Raw genomic sequence first — 6,272 nt, 5'->3', positions numbered from 1 at the left:
GGGGGGGGGGGGGGAACGGGTTTATTTGTTTAGGGGTTCTTTTTTGGGTTTTTTTAAACTACAGAACATTTTAAAACCCATTATCTGGTTCCATATAGGGGCAGAGAGGCCGGGGGGGTGGGGTTCAACATTGTATATGTAAACATTTTTAGACATCTGTTTAAACATGTTTAAACATTTGTAAACATCTTCCATGTTTGAGAACAGCCATGGTACAGAAATCAATAAATCACAATAATATATATGGAGAGACAAAAGAATCTTAGTTACTCAAGGTACTCTTATTTAGATAACCAAACAGCTATATGAAGTCTAGCCTTCAGGTAAAGAGGACGAGAAGAATAAAAGAAAACTTTAACAGTCTTTAAAAACCTCCCCCAACAAGCTCACCAAAATCTAAATTAAGACTTTCAGCAAGGGACAAAAATCTTCAACATTAAATACAGAGATTTTTATAGCAAAAAGGTCATGAACAAATCTCTAGATGTAGGTAGCAATCAAATATACTCCATAATTGGCCTAAATTGTTGGAGGGCACAGATGGGGAAGTTGAAAGAGGAAACCGCACACATGAGATTTTACAGACTATATTTGAACATATTTTAGGTAAGCAGAGAATAGAAACATGCCCTCTGATTCTCCATGTCACCAGTTCAACTCAGATTTATAGAGTATAACAGGCAGATATCTGCCATATCTGTCAGTAAATTTATCACTAAACACTTTCAGGAACATGTCTTGGACAATAAACTGAGCTCATGTTCATTCCTGTACTGTAGGTGTTTAAGTCATGAGTACAGGACTGAGATGTTATTTTTGCAAAGTAATTTTTCAAGCCATGATATGCTCCTCTGGAGTCTTGGGTCCAAAAAGTAGGTTGGAAGTGTAACTAAACTGTTAACCTGACAATCTGAGTAAGAAAACATTTTCAAAATGCATAGTGATACCTGTCTTTACAAGGGAAAAAGGTTAAAGGTGCTGTAAAGTACACCTTGAGTTTAAAATGGGAGAAAAAGTCCTCAGTCTTAAATTGTGACAAGCCCTACTCAGAGGTATGCTGGCACTTCACCTACAGTGAATATATATAATACGTTTACACCATATGTAGGCATTTGCTCCAAATGGTCATTCCAAACTTCTTGAATCACAATACTGACCTTTAACCAATAATTATACAGAACGTACAATCTAAGGACCTCCTTGCCGCCTTCACACTTTCCAAGTGAAAAAGATTATAGCCAGAACTATGGTCAGAGTCTGAATCAGATGTAGACTCTGAGACGGCAGCCTCTATAGGTGGTTCCTAACAATCAAAAATAAGAACAGTGCTGTGGTTGGAAAACTTTGTGTCCTGCCTGAGTGCAGCTAAGATAAGGAACTTCAGCATCAGAGGAAAAGCAGAAACTTTCAAGCTGATACATTCTATAAATCAGAGGACGTTCATCTCCAGCCTTCTTAAGCACAGTCTGCAGACCCCCAATGAAGCCAAAAGACTTCAGTAGCAGATCAGTGGGAGAGTATCTGAAAGTTTCAATGGTATCTTTAAACAAATCTGGAATTTCAAATGTAGGAGTGGGGGGTAGGAGGAGAGGCAATGAAGACAAATGCTTCCTCTCAAGGAACTCCAGATGTGAGACCTCCTCCAAATGCTAGCATTAGAGATGATACCAGCTGCCCTGCTGACTGGAGCCGAGGAAATTAAAAGTCTTTGTGAGTAGCTACTGTCAGAAGGTGTATAGTACTTATCCCACTTGCCTGAATCAGAAACAAAACCCTGCAGACTTCCTTACGACATATAACTGGAACTGGGTTTTGCCTTCTTAGAGTATGCTGGATGTAAATTATCTGCATATAGAACATTTCTCAGCAACATGGGATTCTCTTAAACCACTGATGCTTAACCTTTTGACTTTGTAGACCAAGTGAGTAACACAGAGTTGGTATGCGAGCCAGATGAGGCCCTGTGCCACCTCCGTGTGCTAGAAATTGAGCCCTGTGCCACCCTGCAAGCCCAATCCAGCATGCAGGGCCATATTATCTGGCCCAAGGAAATCAGGAGTAGAAAACATGTGCAACTCGGCACAGGACTGCAAGCATGACCTGTGTGTGCAGCTAAGACAAATTGTCTGTAAATGTTTGAGCATACATGGCCCACCATGAGGATATCCGTGTAGATAACTTGTAGGAGAATATTTGGTTCTTAGAATGGAAGGAAGACTTATCTCCCTCACATGGACTATTAAGTGACATTCCTGGTCCAAATGATACTTACTGGCCTATAAACAAACTTCTCTCCCAAATATTTTCACACCAACAAAATGTCAAAGTTCATTCACACTTCATTTCTTTCCTGCCTATCTACAAAGCTTCGAGAAAAGTTTTAGGGCAATTATAAACATGGGAATACAGAAACTACAACAGGTTAAAGAATTCACTAAATGTAATCAGTCTGATCATAACTAAAATTACAGCATGCACAGCCTGTGCATCCAATAAGGCCAAGCCACCAGAAGAGAGCAACACTATTTGCCCAACAGCGGCAGAAAGCTGAGGATCAGCATTCCTATCTCCTGTTCTTAGCGTAGAGGCGGTAGGGGGGAAATGACATAGGTCTAGCAATTAAAGCAAGGGACTAAGAATTCTTCAACACGGTACACAGACTGATGGCATCATTAAGTAGCCATTCAGATTTGGTTTTGAAGCTGCTCTGTGAAAGCAGATTGCAGTAATAACCACGCAGGAGAGAAAATAAGCACTTTGAGTTGGTGTATTCATTGTGGCAGTAAACTAAGCAGGTGAAAAATGGTTCCCTCATATTAGATTCTCAACATCAATTTTCAGCCCTCCCAGACATGATCTTGGGAAGCCCTCAGATCCCTAGTAAGCTTATCCATGAGGTGCATACAGATGATTATATTTATCAACCTCTAAAACAGATATGAGGCCTGCCTCAGTCAGAAAGGTGCAAAGGGCACAAAATGAATACTCATCAGCTAAAGAGGAAATGAACTGGCTCCTCACCAAGTGTACTTTCCCCCAGGTATAGCACATTTTAATGAGGAGTTTTGCTGCTACAACAGGAAATTTGTAACAGTTTAATGAGAAACAATGCAGGAGGCTAAGCAAGCCCAAGGTATACTAAAATGATTGAAGTATTCAGAAAATAAAAATCAAGGACCTCAACAAGCTGTTTTGAGCACATACAAATGGCAATTTCTGCCATTCTTATAACTTGGTCAAAGCATATTTTTCACAGTCATTTAAGGCAACTGTATGACCCAGATCTGTTCCATTCATTACATTTTTAAGTTTCTACTCCAAATATCTGAAATACTAAAGCTATTTGAAATAAAGTAGTGCAAAAACTATTTACCAATTGCAAAGCTACTTTTGTTGATCTTGGAAAAGAAATGCACCATCTTTGATCAGGTTTTATAAAGAAACTCAACCTGATGCAGAGGCGAAGAATAGAAGTTTTCAGCTAAAACAGATAAAATTTGAACTAAGCAACTAAAATAGATGCTTGCAAACAACAGTGTTACATTATTTGGACAACAGGTGTCACTATTGCTCTGCCTTCAACACAAAAACAGAGAAAAACAGGTGCACTATAATGGTGCACTGAACCAGCTAAAAAAGGTAATAAAACACAATTATACAGTGTTCGAGCTGAGCTGGTGCTGCATGTTGATTTCATCAGTGCTCCTTTCAGGAAAAAAGTTACTGAAAGAGGTGTGAAAATGATGTATTTTCCATCTCTTCTCAGGCTACAAAAAAGCATGAGAGACACAGTTCTTCTCTAAGTTTACCTCTAACACTGTTTTGTTTCTGTGGCAATTATCACAATGTTCTTGAAACACTGAGCAAAGGTCTTGCTTGAATCCAAGAAAAGAGTAGCATGCAGTGGTGTCAAGAAATTGAGTATTACCATTATATTGTCAGATACCTGATTATTTTTCTAAAGTAAAGAATACTATGCTTTCAATTGCAAAACAAGTTGTAATCAGAAGTCATTAGAGTTAGAACCATAAAAAATAGAGCTGAAAGGGACCTAATGGGCCTGGTTTATTTAGTCTAAACCCCTGTGCAGGGCAGGATGATCTTTATGTAAACCATCCCAGACAAGTGTTTATTTAACCTGTACTTAAGTAATTGCAAAAGATTCTACAACCAAGGTGGATTTGATTTAAATCAAATTGATTTAAATCACTAGTCAGGAAGCCTCAATTTAATCACTGTTTTCTACAACATTCATTCTTGTTGTTTGATATCCTTTATCCACTTAACTTCTTGAAACTTTGCACTTTTAGAGAGAGGTAAGGTAAAATAATCTGTGTACACAAACTTGCAGAGAGACAAGAGGACTGATAGGTAGGTAATCAGGTCTGTTATCTCTCATTTCCATATACTGCTGTTAACAAGGATGTTATCTCGAGAGACACAAATCCACAGTTTGAGAACTGAAACTAAGCACCACAGAGATGCTTACTGGGATTTTCTAGACTGAGCACTGAATCCCATTGGGTAGAGTGGTTTTCTTTAATCCCTACTCATCTATAGAGAACCCTCTGGGAACCCCATATGATTGGGCCCCTAATACAGTCCATGACCTGTTGTGACTTATTTATAAACCTTTTCTAAAAAGATTACATAAATATATTATCTGAAATAGTACATAATTAAAACTTATAATCCCTATTTCATGATGATGTCTTTGAGGTTTAACATATATTAAAACTATCTTTATATAGGCTTATTTTTTTAAAAGCATCTTAACAGAAACATTAAACATATGACTAAATCAAAAATCCAATTTAAATAAAAAATCTGATTTATTTTTTTCAATCGATTTTTATCCACCCTGTCTACAAACCTTCACAGACAAAGTTCTAATGCTTAACTGCCATCATAATTAGAAATGTCTTCCTAATACCCAACCTAGATCATCCTTGTTGTAATTTCAACCCATTACACTTCCTTTATTATGAGTTATGACCTATGGATAAAGAGATTAGTCAATCACAAAACTGAATAAAAACCTTCCTGGTATTTGAAGATTTGTCAAATCACTCCTCAATTTTCTTTTCTCAAGACTAAATAATCTCAGGTCTACTAACCTTTTCTCATATTTCTCAGACCTCCAATCATTTCTGTTGTTCTTCACCCAGACTATTTCAAATTTACCCATGTCTTTCTTGAACTGCAGTGCCCAAAAACTGCACACACTACTTTAGGTAAGGCCTCACCTGGGTTGAACAGACCTGAAGAATCACTGTCTGTGATTTGCATACAACTCTCCCACTAATGCTTACTTGCTATTGGCTCTTTTTTGCAGCAATAACACACTCGACTCATATTCAGTTTGCAGTCCACTGTAATCCCCAGGTTCTTTTCTATAGTATTGCCCAACTGCCCAATCGTTGTCCAATTTGTATTTGCACCATTTCACTGGTCTACCCTAAATGCAGAACTGTTCCTCCTTTATTGTATTTCATCTAATTAAATTAGAGAGTCAAGTCAAGTCAGTCCCAAGGCCGCTGCAACCACTGGAGCACTTCCAATGTTATAACAATCCTTCTCCACTCCGAGATTAATGGAGTTGTTTTCCATCATTGGTGATTCTTCAGGCAAAGTGACCTGACGGCAGCCATCTCCTCTCCAGGCATGGATGGCCATTGGCTCACAGGGAGCTCATCCATCCTTTGACAGGTCTTGTTTTTAGTCCTGCTGGGTGTCCACACACCCTCCTCACTGAAGGCTAACCCGAGTCAGGGTGCCAGTTTAGTTGCCAGCAACCCAACCATGGAACAGACTATATTAGTTTACATGGCACCAGATAGCAGACCAAGAAAGGCCTGGCCTAACAAGCTGAATTGGAGAAGTGGTCTGAAATCAGCAATGTAATTCTGCATCTTATCCTATCTTCCGAAGTGTCTGTTAGTCTATTTTTCTTGGTGCCATCTTCAAATGTACTGAGTACACACTCACCTCCATCACCCAAGACATTAATGAAGATAAAGAAGACAACCCTCCAATAATTAGATTTTATACATGGAAAATTATTCCAAATTTATAAATTTCCATGTTTAGGATCTAATTTTGGTAGGAATAGTCTTAAATTTGAAATGGTCTTTTATTCAGGTAAATACAGTATATCCAGTTTTTTACTAACAGTTTTGCATATCACACTTATATTGGCAAATATTTCCCTCCCTCCCAGCTTTTCATTACTGTCATCTTTTTTCCCAGTCACTGAACCCTTGATGTTGTTC

At 38.3% G+C, this 6,272-nt stretch overlaps 1 protein-coding gene across 1 annotated transcript in view; it reads right to left on the bottom strand.

Annotated features, from left to right (window-relative positions):
* The window catches only part of MACROD2 (MACRO domain containing 2), a 1,830,990-nt gene that overhangs the window by 1,751,284 nt on the left and 73,434 nt on the right, over positions 1-6,272 (bottom strand). The window lies entirely within an intron of this gene.

Source organism: Gavialis gangeticus, unplaced genomic scaffold (assembly GCF_001723915.1).
Source record: "Gavialis gangeticus isolate Ggan-Ray unplaced genomic scaffold, GavGan_comp1, whole genome shotgun sequence".
Lineage (NCBI taxonomy): Eukaryota > Metazoa > Chordata > Crocodylia > Gavialidae > Gavialis > Gavialis gangeticus.
Note: the sequence above shows the minus strand (reverse complement) of the source record. Positions and strands in the feature narration are given on the sequence as shown.